This window comes from Oncorhynchus nerka, linkage group LG22 (assembly GCF_034236695.1).
Source record: "Oncorhynchus nerka isolate Pitt River linkage group LG22, Oner_Uvic_2.0, whole genome shotgun sequence".
Taxonomy (NCBI): Eukaryota; Metazoa; Chordata; class Actinopteri; order Salmoniformes; family Salmonidae; genus Oncorhynchus; species Oncorhynchus nerka.
Window position 1 is genome coordinate 66763884 of NC_088417.1, and position 18219 is coordinate 66782102.

Here is an 18219-nt window from a genome sequence, read left to right on the forward strand (position 1 = left end):
TGTTTTCCTTGCCGATGATAACATATTTACAATTTTTGCGGCCTTTTTAAGCATTCTAGTACAGTTAAATTGTTAACACACGCACATGGCACTGCATCTCAGTGCAAGAGGTTTCACTACAGTCCCTGGTTCGAATCCAGGCTGTGTCACATCTGGCCGTGATTGGGAGTCCCATAGGGCGGTGCACATTTGGCCCAGCGTCGTCCGGGTGAGGCCAGGGTAGGCCGTCATTGTAGATAAGAATTTGTTCTTAACTAACTTGCCTAGTTAAATAAATGTTACACACACCCACACTGACCAAAAGGTTATTTTGGGGGAATTTATGTATGTCCCTATTACCAGTAAAATATAGACAAAACCTATTTCTTTCACTTATTTGCTGTGTTTCGTTGTTCAGTCATTTCATTCTCTACCAGGATTTCTATGGAACGCTGTTTGGGTCTTTGTGTGTCAAAAAAGATGCACATCAAATTGGCTTGTTGACCAATCAGGACCTGAATATGACTGCATGTTATATATTTTAACATATTGTTTTACATAGTTATATGAAATACGAGTGATCGTGTAATGTCACAACGATCCATCGATACGTATGCTATGATGCTGGTAAAGTTGTTTTGCGCACCTTCAGTGCTGGTCTTAAATAAAGCTAGGTTGCTCATGGATGCAAACAATTTTCTTCCCCAGAAACAGCAAAACGGCAATCTGTTTTAGTGGCTATAGTTAGCTAGCTAACTATATAGCTAGGTGTCATCTAAAATTACCCTAATTTATAAGACAGTTTATTTGTATTAATGGTGGTCAGACCCATCTATGTGAACCTAGCCACAAAAAGGATTAGCCACAATAGTGGACTTTGCTGTTAGCCTTCAAAATAAAAGTTTGACAGTGATGCAAATGAATACAAATAGTATAATTTTTCCATAATTCAATAGATCATGCTAAATGAGGTTGGAATGTTATATAAAAACAATTTGTTAATTTGACAAATCTGAAATCACACTGGCTGTATTATACTTTAGAATTGCATTGGGGGCGTACTTATTTCACTGTACAGCCTTGCCCCATGTTATTGATCCACAATCCATAGGTATCAGTCTACTCTGTGACACCCAGAGAACATTAGCATCATAGCTCTTATTGCTGGACTCTGAAACAACTGTGAATTGAGCCACATTTATTGTCAACTTATGTTTATTTAACACTTTTCCAGAGGAAAAACAATACTGCGTGGATTTTTGCTAACTCTGAGGACATTGGGAAGAAATATATTGGGTATTGAGTAGACTGATACCCCATTTAATTGATCCCCAATCCTTAGGTAAAGCTGTACAGTGCGATGTGAATGTCAATACACACAATAGGCTGACTGGGGAGGTGATTTCTCACAGTCCCATGATAAGAGCTACTACGCTAATATTTGCAAAATCTCTTCACAGTTGTGTTCTGTGGGTGTCACCGAGAAGACTGATACCCCATTTCATTGCTTCACATTCCAACCTTGTTTAACATTATCTAGTCTAAATATGGCATGATTCCACCAATTGTAACTGTCTGCATCAGAGGTTGTTTTATTTTGAAGCCAAACCGCAAAGTCAACTATTCTAATCCTTATTGTCGCTAGCTTCACAACACATAGCCCTGTTCGGTCGAACCTCACTAGCCAGATGAAGCTAGCTGGCTGCTTATAACGTTAGCTTTGGGCAACAGGGTTAAGTAAATAAAGGTAAGTAGCTGGCTACCTATTTATTTTCATGAACTGCAGTTCAATTTCAATAGGCGAACAACAAGTGGCTACCTAGCTAATAATTACTCTCAAGGATTCCACAATAATTGCTAATAATAGCTACCCCAGAAGTTGTGGTTGAACCAAATAATGCTTTATTACCAACATGGTGTTTTAAGCACATCGTTCGTGGCCGGTGTTTGCTTGTTTGCAGACTTTTTTGTACAGCTTTGACAGTGCTACTGTATGTTTTTTTGACACGCAAAGGCCCAAACGGCATTCCATAGTATGTATGTCGTGAAGCTAATAGCAGTGAAGCTATTACTGTGTAACTCCGATAGGGCTTCATCTGAAAAATGGCACACTTGGTAGTGTGTACCGGTGCTCGACCAGTTGCGAAAGCCCATATCACCCATGACAGAGAACGGTTGAATGTCAAGGGCAATGAATTCCATTATCTTGGCATTAATGGATTTTGACTTTGAGTTGTCTCGCTGAAATTTTCTTACTCTTTCAAATGACTGCTTGACTTGTTGACTGCTCGATCCACACAGCAGACATTGCGGGCTAGGTTAGGAATGCTGTGTTCCATGTGTAGTGCAACATTTTATGAGGCGTCATGTACCTATGTTATATAGGTATGCACTTCAGCTTTGACATCGGTTTTACACATCGGAACATTAAACTAGACACCGATGTTAGCATTTTTAGCTAATATCGGCCGATTCCAATATCTTCACCGATATATTGTGCATCCCTTATATATTAAATATAACACCAGTCAAAATTTTGGACACACCTACTCAATCGAGGGAGTTTATTTATTTTTGCTTTTTCTACATTGTAGAATAATTGTGAAGACATCAAAACTATGAAATAACACATATGGAATCATGTAGTAACAAAAGGTATTAAACAAATAATATTTTAGAATCTTCAAAGTAGCCACCCTTTGCCTTGATGACAGCTTTGCACACTCTTGGCATTCTCTCAACCAGCTTCTTGAGGTAGTCACCTGGAATGCATGTGTGCCTTGTTAAAGGTTAATTTGTGGAATTTCTTTCCTTAATGAGTTTGAGCCAATCAGTTGTGTTTTGACAAGGTAGGGGTGGAATACAGAAGATAGCCCTATTTGGTAATTGACCAAGTCCATATTATGGCAAGAACAGCTCAAATAAGCATAGAGAAACGACAGTCCATCATTACTTTAAGACATGAAGGTTGCCTCCCGGGTGGCGCAGTGGTTAAGGGCGCTGTACTGCAGCGCCAGCTGTGCCATCAGAGTCCCTGGGTTCGCGCCAAGGCTCTGTCGTAACCGGCCGCGACTGGGAGGTCCGTGGGGCGACGCACAATTGGCCTAGCGTCGTCCGGGTTAGGGAGGGCTTGGTCGGTAGGGATGTCCTTGTCTCATCGCGCACCAGCGACTCGACTCCTGTGGCGGGCTGGGCGCAGTGAGCGCTAACCAAGGTTGCCAGGTACACGGTGTTTCCTCCGGCACATTGGTGCGGCTGGCTTCCGGGTTGGATGTGCGCTGTGTTAAGAAGCAGTACGGCTGGTTGGGTTGTGTATCGGAGGACGCATGACGTTCAACCTTAGTCTCTCCCGAGCCTGTACGGGAGTTGTAGCGATGAGACAAGATAGTAGCTACTACAACAATTGGATACCACAAAATTGGGGAGAAAAAGGGGTAAAAAAAAAAGACATGAAGGTTAGTCAATCTGCAATATTTCAAGAACTAGGAACGTTTCTTCAAGTGCAGTCGCAAAAACCATCAAGCACTATGATGAAACTGGCTCTCATGAGGACCGCCACGGGAAAGGAAGACCCAGAGTTACCTCTGCTGCAGAGGATAAGTTCATTAGAGTTACCAGCCTCAGAAATTGCAGCCCCAATAAATGCTTTGGAGTTCAACTGCTTGAATCAGGCCTTTATGGTTGAATTGCTGCAGAGAAACCACTACTAAAGGACACCAATAATAAGAAGATACTTGCTTGGCCAAGAAACACGAGCAATGGACATTAGACCGGTGGAAATCTGTCCTTTGGTCTGATGAGTCAAAATGTGAGATTTTTGGTTCCAACCACTGTGTGTGTCTTTGTGAGACGCAGAGTAGGTGAACGGATGATCTCCCCATGGTGTGGGGGTGCTTTCAAATCAAATGTATTTATATAGCCATTCTTACATCACCTAATATATCAAAGTGCTGTACAGAAACCCAGCTTAAAACCCCAAACAGCAAGCAATGCAGGTGTAGAAGCACGGCGGCTAGGAAAAACTCCCCCAGAAAGGCCAAAACCGAGGAAGAAACCTAGAGAGGAACCAGGCTATGAGGGGTGGCCAGTCCTCTTCTGGCTGTGCCGGGTGGAGATTATAACAGAACATGGCCAAGATGTTCAAATGTTCATAAATAATTTTAATTACAGTGAACAGGTCAGGGTTCCATAGCCACAGGCAGAACAGTTGAAACTGGAGCAGCAGCACGGCCAGGTGGACTGGGGACAATAAGGAGTCATCATGCCAGGTAGTTCTGAGGCATGGTCCTAGGGCCCAGGTCCTCTGAAAGAGAGAGAATTAGAGAGAGCATACTTAAATTCACACAGGACACCGGATAAGACAGGATAAATACTCCAGATATAACCGACTGACCCTAGACTCCCGACACACAAACTACTGCAGCATAAATACTGGAGGCTGAGACACGAGGGGTCAGGAGACACTGTGGCCTCATCCGATGATACCCCCGGCCAGGGCCAAACAGGCAGGATATAACCCCATCAACTTTGCCAAAGCACAGCCCCCACACCACTATCTTCAACCACCAACTTACCATCCTGAGACAAGGCCGAGTATAGCCCACAAGGATCTCCGCCACAACACAACCCAAGGGGGGGCGCCAACCCAGACAGGAAGACCACGTCAGTGACTCAACCCACTCAAGTGAAGCACCCCTCCTAGGGACGGCATGGAAGAGCACCAGTAAGCCAGTGACTCAGCCCCTGCAATAGGGTTAGAGGCAGAGAATCCCAGTGGAGAGAGGGGAACCGGCCACGCAGAGACAGCAAGGGTGGTTCGTTGCTCCAGTGCCTTTCCGTTCACCTTCACATTCCTGGGCCAGACTACACTCAATCATATGACCCACTGAAGAGATGAGTCTTCAGTAAAGACTTAAAGGTTGAGACCGAGTCTGCGTCTCTCACATGGGTAGGCAGACCATTCCATAAAAATGGAGCTCTATAGGATAAAGCCCTGCCTCCAGCTGTTTGCATAGAAATTCTAGGGACAATTAGGAGGCCTGCATCTTGTGACCGTAGCATACGTGTAGGTATGTACTGCAGGACCAAATCGGAAAGATGGGTAGGAGCAAGCCCAAGGTAGGACCTTTGCTGGTGACATTGGCAATTTATTTCGTATTTAAGGCACACTTAACCAGCATGGCTACCACAGCATTCTGCAGCGATACGCCATCCCATCTGGTTTGCGCTTAGTGGGATTATCATTAGTTTTTCAAAAGGACCAATACCTCAAACTAGTTATGTATAAAGTATTCAATTGTCATACTTGAGTAAAAGTAAAGATACCTTTTAATAACAAATGACTGAACTCAGTCACCCAGTAAAATACTACTTGAGTAAAAGTTTAAAAATATCTCGTTTTAAATATACTTAATAAGTACAGTGGTGAAAAAAGTACAACATTTTCATACATGTGTAAAAGTACAAAGTAAATGCTATATATCAAATTCCTCATATTAAGCAAATCAGACTGTTAATTTTTTGTTTTTATTTAAGTACTTTTTGGTGTCAGGGAAAATGAATGGGAGTAAAAAGTACTTTTTTTTGTTCTTTAGGAATGTAAGTGGAGTATAGGTAAATGTTGTAAAAAAAGATAAATACTAAAGTATAGGACAGATACCCCAAAAAACTACTTAAGTAGTACTTTAAAATAATTTTACTTAAGTACTTTACGCCTCTGCCCAAAACACACCTCCAGGCTGTGTAAGGGCTATATGACCAAGAAGGAGAGTGATAGAGTGCTGCATCAGATGACCTGGCCTCAACAATCCCCCGACCTCAACCCAATTGAGATGGTTTGGGATGCTTTGGACTGCAGAGTGAAGGAAAAGCAGCCAACAAGTGCTCAGTATATGTGGGAACTCCTTCAAGACTGCTGGAAAAGAATTCCAGGTGACTGCCTCATGAAGCTGGTTGAGAGAATGCCAGGAGTGTGCAAAGCTGTCAAGGCAAAGGGTGGCTACTTTGAAGAATATAAAATATATTTTTGGTTATTACATGATTCCATATGTGTCATTTCATAGTTTTGATGTCACTGTTATTCTACAATGTAGAAAATAAAGAAAATAAAAAAATTGTGTGTATGCATACAGTTGAAGTTGGAAGTTTACATACACCTTAGCCAAATACATTTAAACTCAGTTTCTCACAATTCCTGACATTTTAATCCTAGTAAAAATTATATGTTTTTAGGTCAGTTAGGATCACCACCTTTATTTTAAGAATGTGACATGTCAGAATAATAGTAGAGAGTGATTTATTTCAGCTTTTATTTCTTTCATCACATTCCCAGTTGGTTAAAAGTTTACATGCACTCAATTTGTGGTGGGATGGTGTTATTCAGCTTGCAAGCCTCCCCCCGTTTCATCCAAACATAACAATGGTCATTATGGCCAAACAGTTCTATTTTTGATTCATCAGACCAGAGGACATTTCTCTAAAAAAGTACAATCTTTGTCCCCATGTGCAGTTCCAAACCGTAGTCTGGCTTTTTTTATGGCGGTTTTAGAGCAGTGGCTTCCTCTTTGCTGAGTGGCCTTTCAGGTTACGTCGATATAGGACTTGTTTTACTATGGATATAGATACTTTTGTACCGGCTTCCTCCAGCATCTTCACAAGGTCTTTTGCTGCTGTTCTGGGATTGATTTGCACTTTTCGCACCAAAGTAAGTTAATCTCTAGGAGACAAAACGCGTCTCCTTCCTGAGTGGCATGACAGCTGCGTGGTCCCATGGTGTTTATACTTGCGTACTATTGTTTGTACAGATGAATGTGGCACCTTCAGGCGTTTGGAAATTGCTCCCAAGGATGAACCAGACTTGTGGAGGTCTATAAAAAAAAATTCTGAGGTCTTGGCTGCTTCTTTTGATTTTCACATGATGTCAAGCGATGAGGCACTGAGTTTGAAGGTAGGCCTTGAAATACATCCACAGGTACACATCAAATTGACTCAAATTATGTAAATTAGCCTATCAGAAGCCATGACATCATTTTCTGGATTTTCCAAGCTGTTTAAAGGCACAGTCAACTTAGTGTATGTAAATGTCTGACCCACTGGAATTGTGATACAGTGAAAAAATCTGTCTAAACAATTGTTTGGGAAAATTTTGTGTCATGCACAAAGTAGATATCCTAACCGACTTGCCAAAACTATAGTTTGTTAACAAGAAATTTGTGGAGTTTTAGAAAAACGAGTTTTAAAGACTCACATAAGTGTATGTAAACTTCCGAAGTCAACTTTTTGTATCTCGCTCTCGTAAGACATGATATAGGCCCAGTCCTCAGGCAGATAAAAATATGTGAAATGATTTGTTAGGCCTACCGTTAAAAATACCAAACAATCTCTTATTTTCACAATGTGCAGTTTATAGATCACTTTTTCTCCTGAGTGTTTTATTTTGTCAGGCCTACTTTGTGTAAAGCATTGTTAGTCCCATTCCACTGTCTCTTATTTCCCCTTTTGTATAGAATGAGGAATTGGGCCTGACAGGCTCCTGTCCTATAGGGAAATCTCGATTTTTGCCAACCCACACCACTGACGCCATCATTAGGGTTTTGATCAACAGCAGTGCGAACACGGGAGGGGGGGGAAGAGAGAGAGAGACAGATCAGGAAAATGACTAACTACTGTGAGGAGGCAGTTTAGCATAGCTTCCTGTAATGTCTGATTTTACCTCTTGTCAGGGGCTATTAAAGGAAGCTGGGTTAATCTTTCTGGAAATCTTCTTTCCACTCAGGGAGGAGTGCCTGCCTTAAATTCCGTACTACTCCCATGAAGCTGACAGGAACCATCATACCACTGTGGTATGTATAATCTAATAAAATGAAGGTACTGCTGACTTTCTATTGCTACTGTCTGTTGCTCTTCTTTGAACGAATGACCTGAATGACACCCATGTACATATTACCTCGACTAACCCATACCCCTGCACATTAACTCAGTGCCAGTACCCTCTGTATATAGCCTCATTATTCTTATTTTGTTGCTTTTTTATTTAGTATATATTCATTAACTGCATTGTTGGTTAAGGGCTTATAGGTAAGCATTTCACATTAAGTTCTGCACATGTGACAAATACATTTTGATTTGATTGCTAGTGACAGCTGGTTTTGAAAGAACAACAAACCTGTCCTTTTTGGCTTCTTTAATTCCCCCGAATGGACTGTTTTACATTGCTCTCTCTCTCAAACACACACTTTGTATCACCATATCACCACCCACATGCGGCTGCATAATGAACTAATAGATTTAAATGCACAATTTGAGTTTTGGGGTTAATCAAACGTAGTTAAAAATTGTGTGAAGTGCTGAACCCATTCAACAGCCTGGGCCAGGCTTTTAGGGCAAAGGGCCATGCTTCCTAAGAGATTCCCACACACCCAGAACAACAAGATTTTTAATACCAGCAGCACTCCACTCACCTCTCTTCTTGTTAGATGAGGCACGCACAGTTAGATGGATGGATTAGCAAATGAATTGCAGACCCCTCTAAAGACCCCCTCAAACTCATTTGTCATTCAGTCTGCATCTGTAATTCGCACGCTTTGAGTTTGAGTCACTGCATGTTTTTTCAAACAACTTTAACTTATCAAATGCCATCTTTTATTACGGTCAAAAACAATCTCATACCTCGACCTACACATTGTGTAAGTTGTTTTTGTATGTGGAGTGTATTTAACTGTGCAGTTTCCCTATCACCATTGTTTTTCCCTCCCCCATTATTCAGTGCTCTAGCTGAACGAACATACTAGCTGGGCCTTATCAGTGGCACTCCATATGGATGTCTAGTCTGTTGCTAAGGCCAGCAGGCTGTGTTAAGCTACCCTGCACCCTGCCTGACTCCTCACTAAATCACCTGTGTCACTGCCTGCTGCCTGCCTCTCCCATGTGACAGAGAGGGAGCAGAACAGTGTATAGCAGCTCAGCCATCCACACCCTGCCCTGAGGATTCCTTTACCCAGTACCACCCATCTCTCTCTTTCTCTGTCTCTCTGCAGTGTGTGGGGGGCCGATGGGTCTGCTCTTTAGAGACTCCAATTATCCCTGACTAGCAGACCTCCTGAAGGTGCAGAGGAAGTGCAGCTATGTCATGGCAGCTGGAATAGTGATGGGATGATTAGCGCAAGCCACGTCTCTCATTTCTGCTAAATAGTTCACATGAAATAACCACTTGTGCACATCAACAGCAGATTTACTTTATATAGGCCTAGTACACACTGTCCTGTAGGCAGTGTGTACTATATAAGCTGTGTTGATATGATGTTGTTGGTGTAGTGTTGATGTGATATTGAGGTGGTGGTGGTGTTCAGTTCATGTCAACTTTGATAAAGGTCATTTGTCCTCTGAGCTGCCCTGGTTGGGTCTGGGCTGTTCTAGCCAAGCCATAACTGAGAGATTAATTTATCATTAGGCTGCTCCATCCAAAGTCCCCTCCTTCATCAGCTCAAGTCGGCTATCTCAGCCTGACTGTTGCCTCCGGGCCTTATTGCAGGGGAAAGAGGGTCAATGTCGAAGAATGTGCTGTCGGGTGCGTTAATGTTGCGTTCAATTGCAAAAACCTTTTGAGCGGGCCTCATCAGTCTTTAAACATTGGACAGCTAGGGGAAAGATGGCTATGTGAGTTAGGTAGTTTGAGAAGGCATGATGCAAGAAGAGTGTGTGTGTGGCTCATTTTAACCATAACTGGTATACTCCTAGTTCTTTCGGGAATAATATCTCAATAAATATGAATACGTTTGTGACAATCGGGTATTTGCAATGCAGACCATGCTTCCTCCTCTCCCAGTGAGTGGCAAGGGCAGAGAGGGGCTGTCTTTGGGAGACAGAGAGACTGGTATGCTTTGGCTATGACAGACAGACGGATGTAGTGAATAAATAGACTGTGTGGTATGCTTTGGCTTTGGACAGACAGATGGATGGGCGGGCAGTGCGGTGTGCTTTGGCCGGGGCTGCTGCTCTGTGAGCCTGGGAGGGCCAGATGTTCCCATGCAGACACACGGGTGAGATGTTCGCCATGCAGGATAAGGGCCGGGAGCTAGCGCACTCTGCAGTGGGGGCACGCATGCATACACACAAACGCACAAAGGACATGAAGGGATCCCAAATGTCTGCCACATTCTTCCCCTGGCAACACACCTTTAGACACCCTGGTTCACAGAGAAGGATCTATTTTATCCCAGACAGGCCCTGTGTTGATGTCAACATTGACATTGAGCTGACCTTACCTGCTGCTGTACATGGATAGAAAATATAATTGTTTGGGCTTTCGGGTTGTATCGACCAGGAAATCCAGCACATGGAGGGAAAGGGGCCTGGCATACAGGGAGGGCAGGGAAGGCTTAGTCTCTCACCACATTTTGGTGTGCATCTCTGACTGTGTGTGTGTGTGTGTGTCTGTGTGTATTTAGGCTATATGTATAAGAGATCAGGATAGTTTAATGGCGCTGTGGATAAAAGTTCCAAGTCAAGACTGAGTGCGGCGTTGCTCTGCTCAGTTCTGTGGCTGGTTGTGTAACACTGTGCCTGTCTGCATGGTGGTTTGTGTGTGTTAAGCCCTTTTAGGATGATTTAATGGCCTTAGCTCTCCCACAGCTCAGACTACTGGAGCTGCAGTGAGCCTCCTCCTAAATCAAGCTGCCTTACACCCTGGTGCTGCTGCTGCTGACCTATGCTGGAGTCTCCTCTCGCGAGTGTGTCTGTCCTCAGAGCGAGGAACAGCTGCATTGATTTGGATCTGTTTGCTGAGCACTCAGAGGAGAAATGATAGCCGTTGAAACACCTGGAGAGGGGGGTGTCCGGAACCACTGTCCCACATGTGTACACACACAACCCCACCTCTGATTCCTATGTGAGGACAGTCTGGGATCCCAATCAGCAGCACTTTAAAAGCTTTCCTCTTTCTCCCTTTAATCACAGGCTCAATTTGTCACCAGCGTGTCCAATTTCTGATAAGCGCTTGAATGTGAGCGAGCGAGGCAGGGGAAGAGCAGCACAAAATGGATGCACCTGCTCATAAATGAAATCAAGCCACTCCATCTTCATTTCCCTATGCTGCTACGCTAGTCTGCCTGGAACAATGCTGTTGCGCATTAGCTCGGCTCTGTCCACACACAAACACAGGCTGGGTCTGAAATGGCACCCTCTTCCCTATATAGTGCACTACATTTGACCAGGGCCCATATAGTGCACTATATAGGAAATATGATGCCATTTCTACAGACACTGAGTCAAGCCCGTTTGAGACTAAACCAAAATGGAGAGGGTGGAGTGCGCAGTCATGTGTTTGGGCTGCTGACAGGCATTAAACTGTTTTTCACTAGTTTGACCAGTCAGATAACACACAACACTGGCATCTGTCCCGCTCTCCTCTCTCTGCCTGCCTGCTTGTGCAGTATGCACTCAATCACACACATTTTGAAGCACACGTCCACATTTTGAATCACGCTACACAGTACGCACACCTTTTATGTCACATTTTGACTCACTCATACAGTATCTCACACCCACCCTTCGAAGCACTCACAGCTCATACACACATTTTTGCTGGGAATGTTACCTTGGGCATACCTGTAATTCCATACATAAGTGGCTGTGTGGTAGGTTTCTCTGATGGAAGACCACACCACAGCTATGTGACACATTAGGGCTTATGAAACCCTAGTGTCCCTTCGGGGTGCATCACAGCTTCCTGCTGCTTTACAACCCACATGATTCTCACATTTAACCCACCCTGCCAACCATGCACACTCCCTCTCTCTCTCTGTCCTGTAGTATTGGTCGATAAATGTATAGGGTTGCAAAATTCCCAGGTTTTCTAGAAATCCCAGTGTCAAGATTCATGGAATCGGGAGGGATTAAGCAGGAAATCTGTGAATCCTCCAACCAGGATTTCTGGAAAATTGCAATTATACTCCTGTTGTCTGGCTTGTACATGTGCAATCTACAGATGTAGTATTTCTCTATCTGCAGTTGTGCTTTTGGTCATTTCCATGTAAAAGGATCCATGTGCACCAACATGTGAATTCATAGGAGCATGTTAAATTGGGTGTCAAATGAAAGCTGAGCCTATATTTCTGAGAAATTGAGGCATATATATGTTTTTCAACCCTTTTCTGTCACTAAAAATGTGGAAGAAGCCAAGGCTTTGATTTCTGGTCAAACAGTTAGAAGATGGGTCTTAGAACACATCTACCAGAAAAGGTCTTAAAAGGTATTAGAAATGCATCAAAACAAAATCATGTTGAAGTAAAGACACCTGCCAAGTAATAAACACTGTTTCATTTTGGAGAAATTGAAGAAACATTGCTTTGTGCCTTGAAATTCCATTACAAAAAACACCTAAGATTTTCTCATTTCTCTCCCTCATGAGGAGGGAGAATAATGAAAGTTCACAGAGGTAACAAGTTAAGATGGGCCTATCGATTAATGAGTGTTTTTACTGATACCAAATCGGTAACGGAATATCTACCATTTGGATTGGCTACAATGGGAAATCATAGTAGTCACAAACCACAGTTGGGTTCACAAATTTGAACAGCACAGTACTAGGGATGGGCACTGTTATTCCAGTATCCGAACGGACGTTAGTATTCGATTTACTTGGGAGAGTATTCATTTTTTAGTAGACCATTACATTCAACATTTTAATAAAACAACCGTTTTATGAGTTTGAGTGTGCCCCATTAAAAAAAAAAAAAAATGTTGTCGGTCAATCAAAGTGACGCTACAGTCGGTCTCCATTAGGGGTCGACCGATTAATCAAAGTGGGCCATTTTAATTAGGGCGCCGATTTTTCCCGATTTAATAAAAAATAAATTATTTTTTTTTTTTTTAATTTAACCTTTATTTAACTAAGCAAGTCAGTTAAGAACACATTCTTATTTTCAATGACGGCCTAGGAACGGTGGGTTAACTGCCTTGTTCAGGGGCAGAACGACAGATTTTCACCTTGTCAGCTCGGCTCGTAAGCATTCATTCAAACAGCACTTTTGTGTGTTTTGCCAGCATTTCTTCGCAAGCAGAGCGCTGTTTATGTCTATCAGCCTAATGGCTGGTTAGCAGGGTGCACGCTAATAACGTATTCAAAGGTCACTCGCTCTGAGACTAGGAGTAGTTATTCCCCTTGCAGAGGGCTTTTGTGGAGCGATGGGTAACGCTGCTTCGAGTGTGGCTGTTGTCGATGTGTTCCTGGTTCGAGCCCAGGTAGGGGCGAGGAGAGGGACGGAAGCTATACTTACACTGGCAATACTGTAGTGCCTATAAGAACATCTAATAGTCAAAGGTATATGAAATACAAATGGTATAGAGAGAAATAGTCCTATAAATACTATATTAACTACAACCTAAAACCTCTTACCTTGGAATATTGAAGTCTCATGTTAAACGGAACCACCAACTTTCATATGTTCTCATGTTCTGAGCAAGGAACTCAGATGTGGCACATATTGCACTTTTACTTCTCCAAAACTTTGTTTTTGCATTATTTAAACCAAATTGAACATGTTTCATTATTTATTTGAGGCTAAATTGATTTTTATTGATGTATTATATTAAGTTAAAATAAGTGGGGGGCAATTTCATAAATATTGATGCATCTCAACATAGAAGCCATTTGGGCGATTCGGTTGAGACTTGAGTGCATGACTTCACTCTGAGCCCTTGACAAAACCCAAAACATGGCGGACAATTTCTCTCGCCTCGGATATGAAACTAGTAGTACCCACCAAATTCAATGACAGTTAAAATTTAAATACGAATCTGACATTCCCGCTCCCCAATAACAGTATTTGATTCATATCAGCAGCTTTCTTATTGAACAGCTCAGCTAGCTAGTGAAATGCTCATTTGCAAAGCTAGCTAGCTACCGTTAGCTAGACTCGGGAGCTCATGTGGACATACTGTAGGCTTCAGGAGCCAGCCAGCTGGTTAGATAGGATTGCACCATAATGCAACAACTGGCTACTAGTTTGTTTTCAAACAAATATTTTCAACTCGTCAACCTAGTTTATCCACTGGCCACCGCTTTTAGGAGGATAGCTAATTACTGAAATCTAGCTGGCTAGATCACTGGCCAGGCAGTAGCCACTAACTACTCGTGGACACATGACCTATTCTTTGATACATTTGGATTAACTTTGTCATATCAAGCAACACAGACCATTTGTGGAATGGAAAAATAACAATTAGTGGGCTCGTTTTTGTGAATGATCGGACAGTGAAAGTAAAATAGATTGGTAGCTAGCTGGTGATGCTTTTATTTATTATTTGGTGATCAAGCTTAAGCTGAGTTTCCCAAACGGCATGAGCTAGATGGCTCTGTGGAGCATCTGTGTGACATCACCCGACTGGGGCTATGTCGACATTGCCCTCGCTTTCCTACGGAAAGACAATTCGCAACAGGTAGGTTCTTGTTTCATATAGAGTTGTTGTAGACATTGGATGTAGAGCACAGCAAAATAGCCTCAATTAGCCTTTCTAGCTAGCTTCTTTACAACAATTTGATTCAGTCAAGAGGCACAAAAGTTTTTTATTTTTAAGTATTACCCCTTTTTCTCCCCAATTTCGTGGTATACAATTGGTCTTGTCTCATCGCTGCAACTCCCATACGGACTCGCGAAGGTCATCCTAAACACAAGCCTCACTGCTTCTTGACACAATGCCCACTTAACCCAGAAGCCAGCTGCACCAAAGTGTTGGAGGAAACGCTGTCCACCTGGTGACTGTGTCGGCGTGCACTGCATCCGGCCCGCCACAGAAGTCGCTAGTGCGTGATGGGGCAAGGACATCCCAGCCAGCCAAACCCTCCCCTAATCTGGACGATGCTGGGCCAATTGTGCGCCGCCCCATGGGTCTCCCAGTCGCGGCTGTCAGTGACCGGACCTGGACTCGAACCCATAATCTCTAGTGGTACAACTAGCACTGCCTTAGACCACTGCACCACTCAGGAGGCCTGTGATAGACAAACTTGTTGCTGTTATCTAACTAGCGTGAGTCTGGCTACTTTCTCTCTCTCTCTCTCTCTCTCTCTCTCTCTCTCTCTCTCTCTCTCTCCCCATTCCATGCCACGTACATAGACTTTCACACAGACCTGTCCCTGCTCCTCTCTTGCCCCTTACCAACCCTCCTGCTGAAACAAGTAAAAAAAAAAAAATATATATATATATATTCAGACCCATTAACTTTTTCTACATTTTGTTACGTTACAACCTTAATCTAAAATGGATTTTAAAAATACTAATCCTCAGCAATCTACACATAATACCCCATAATAACAAAGCAAAAACAGGTGTTTAGAAATTTGTGCAAATGTCTTAAAAAATAAAAACATATCTTATTTACGTAAGTCTTCAGACCCTTTGCTATTAGACTCGAAATTGAGCTCAGGTGCATCCTGTTTCTACAACTTGATTGGAGTCCACCTGAGGTACATTTCAATTGATTGGACATGATTTGGAAAGGCACACAAGTCTATATAAGGTCCCACAGTTGACAGTGCATGTCAGAGCAAAACCAAACCATGAGCTCGAAGGAATTGTCCGTAAAGCTCAGAGACAGGATTGTGTCGAGGCACAGATCTGGAAAAGGGTACCAAAACATTTCTGCAGCAATGGTCCCCAAGAACACAGTGGCCTCCATTCTTCAATGGAAGAAGGTTGGAACCACCAAGATTCTTCCTAGAGCTGGCCGCCCGGCCAAACTGAGGAATCGGGGGAGAAGGGCCTTGGTCACGGAGGTGACCAAGAACCTGATGGTTACTCTGACAGAGCTCTAGTGTTCCTCTGTGGAGTTGGGATAACCTTCCAAAAGGACAACCATCTCTGCAGCACTCCACAAATATGGCCTTTTATGGTAGAGTGGCCAGACGGAATCCAAAAAGGCACATGAAAGCCCGCTTGGAGTTTGGAAATAGGCACCTAAAAGACTCGGACTATGAGAAACAAGATTCTCTGGTCTGATGAAACCAAGATGGAACTCTTTGGACTGAATCCAAGCAGGCTGTTATGTGCCTAATACTGTGGCGTGGCTTCCGTCTGGCCACTCTCCCATAAAGGCCTTATTGGTGGAGTACTGCAGAGATGGCATTCCTGGAAGGTTCTCACATCTCCACAGAGGAACTTTGAAGCTCTGTCGGTGACCATCGTGTCTTGGTGGTTCCAAACATCTTCAATTTAAGAATGATGAATGTGTTCTCTGGGACCTTCAATGTTGCATAAGTTTTTTTTTTTTTTGTCCCTTTCCCCAGGTATGTGCCTCTTGGAGCTCTACGTACAATTGCTTCAACCTCATAGCTTGGTTTTTGCTCTGACATGCACTGTCAACTGTGGGACCTTATAGACAGTTGTGTGCCTTTTCAAATCATGTCCAATCAATTGAATTTACCACAGGTGGACTCCAATCAAGGATGGTCAATGGAAACAGAATCTACCTGAGCTCAATTGCGAGTCTCATAACAAAGGGTCTGAATACTTATGTAAATAAGGTATTTCTGTTATTTAAAATAAAAATAAAAAATGTGCTAAACTGTTTAGACAGTTCTCTGTCATTATGGGATAGCTGTATGCTGTGCGCGTGTGATACATGACTTAACGAAAATATACCCGCGCCAATTTAATTCCAGTAAATGATGCTGATTAACCTATAGACTGATAAGCATGACCTGTTAAATGTGTTTTCTGCAGCTAACCGATCAATGGTTAACCGTGAACATCCCTAGTACTGAACTGAACTCTACTGTTCTGTGCTGTACTGTACTCTACGGAGCTCTACTGTTCTGTACTTTGATGTCAAAACTTATGAAACATATGTCTATGATTGGTTCAGATTTGACCAACCAAATGTTCTATTGTTGGGGCAGAGCTCATTAAAATAATAGCCAGTGTGTAGAATCATACCCCAATATACAAAAAAGCATATTTGTAACTTTTGTGTACCTATTTGGGAAACCACGAAGACATTCATATCCATAATTATGCATTTCTTTGTAGTATAGATCAGGGACACATGATGAAATTCAGTTATCGGGTGTAAATCCACTTCACTTACTGTAGTTCAATAACCAAAATAACCAAAATCTACGCCAATGTGTCATGTCGTAGCTGACACCCCATTCTTTATGCAGACATCGTTGAATCTTAAATTGGACCAGATATGAGTTTTTGGAAAATGTGGACACAAAAAAACAAGGAGATTTTACAGAAATTCTGTTACTGAACTTTGGATCTGCACAATTCTGCCAGGAAATTTGTTTTTTTAATGTTCAGTGTAAATTGTTATAAGTAGTCCTGTGCATGGACTTGTATGGTTTGTTAAACTTTGAAATCATTGGTTTTTGTTTAGCAAACATTATTTTTCAGCTCAATTCCGTTATCGTGGAATTGCCCTTTTACAAACACTACATAGCTTGGTGTCAGACATCTCCACGTGATTGACTGGCTGCATTGTTGTCTCCTTTGATAAAGAGTAAAGCTCTTAGATTACATTGATGTGGGATTTAGAAAAGACAAAAGGGACAATGTTGCTCTTGTATGAAGACGATAAGGCCTATCTCAGGGCTGTAGTATGGTTAGCCTACCCCTGAGGGTGTACTGCAGAGTAGGGTCTCTCCTCTAATGTGGCGTGCAAGTCGCTCTCCCTCAGTTATCAGTCATCCGCCATGTACCAATCTGTGTTTGAACAGATGCAGGCCAGGACTGCTCCAAACCTAACTGTCAAGTGTCACTCTTAATTGCAAAGCAGGAAGCGTAATGGCTACCACAGATCCTTGCCACGGCTGTTTTTATTAATATCCCCTGACTGATTAATTATAAAGGCTAGCGCTAGGTGTTTTTAACACTAGGTGTATTTAGAGTGTGACTAAAATCAAATGTAGGACTTTTAAATTGTGTGTTTAAAAACCTACAGCTCTGAATTGCAGCCCAGAGATCTCAATATGGTTTTTAATGCATGTCAGCCATTGGGGATTCTCTCCCTGTGTGGTTGGTTTTTAGACAATCACATCTCTGAAAGCAGTTGTTTTTTTCCTCACTGAGGCATGTCCTCTCCAGCCCTCTGTCTGCACTGTGAATGGATGTAGAGTGGAAAGATAGATAAGTTAATAAGTAGCCCCACACTCACACTCCTGTCTCGCACTTTCCACATTAACTTCTTGATGCACCCATCCCGTTAGCGGGATAATTTTCGTCAACATCCGCTGAATTGCAGAGC

The 18219-nt window shown here is 42.7% G+C and overlaps 1 protein-coding gene across 10 annotated transcripts in view; it reads left to right on the forward strand.

Moving 5' to 3' along the window:
- The window catches only part of fam222ba (family with sequence similarity 222 member Ba), a 78622-nt gene that overhangs the window by 33628 nt on the left and 26775 nt on the right, over positions 1 to 18219 (forward strand). For 6 of the 10 annotated variants that reach the window (XM_065007322.1, XM_029627648.2, XM_065007323.1 and 3 more), the window contains one exon: positions 7754 to 7820. The exons of 2 other annotated variants lie outside the window; for them this stretch is intronic. The gene's annotated coding sequence lies outside the window, so the exon portion shown is untranslated. Of the gene's footprint in view, positions 1 to 7753; positions 7846 to 18219 lie in introns of all 10 variants that reach the window. 2 more of the 10 variants (XM_029627653.2, XM_029627651.2) reach the window with 1 other exon arrangement.